Below are 351 nucleotides of genomic sequence, written 5' to 3'. Positions count from 1 at the left end.
AACCCTAAACCCTAAACCCTAAACCCTAACCCTAAACCCTTAACAGTAAACCCTAAACCCTAAACCCTAAATTATAAACCCCTTTATAATTCTCCTAATGATACAAAACCCTAAACCCTCCACTCTCCTGTTGCGGTTACGCTGTACTCGCTCTAAACCCTAAACCCTAAACCCTAAACCCTAAACCCTCACCCTGAAACCCTAAACCCTAAAACGCTAAAACACTAAACACTAAAACCCTAAACGTTAAAAATCTAAAATCCTAGAGCTCTAAACCCTAAACCCTAAACCCTCAAACCCTTAGCCATGAAGCCCTGCACCCTCAGAGCCTAAACCCTAAACCCTAAACCG

This window comes from Eimeria mitis, genomic scaffold (genome assembly GCF_000499745.2).
Source record: "Eimeria mitis Houghton genomic scaffold, Emh_scaff1465, whole genome shotgun sequence".
NCBI lineage: Eukaryota > Apicomplexa > Conoidasida > Eucoccidiorida > Eimeriidae > Eimeria > Eimeria mitis.
Note: the sequence above shows the minus strand (reverse complement) of the source record.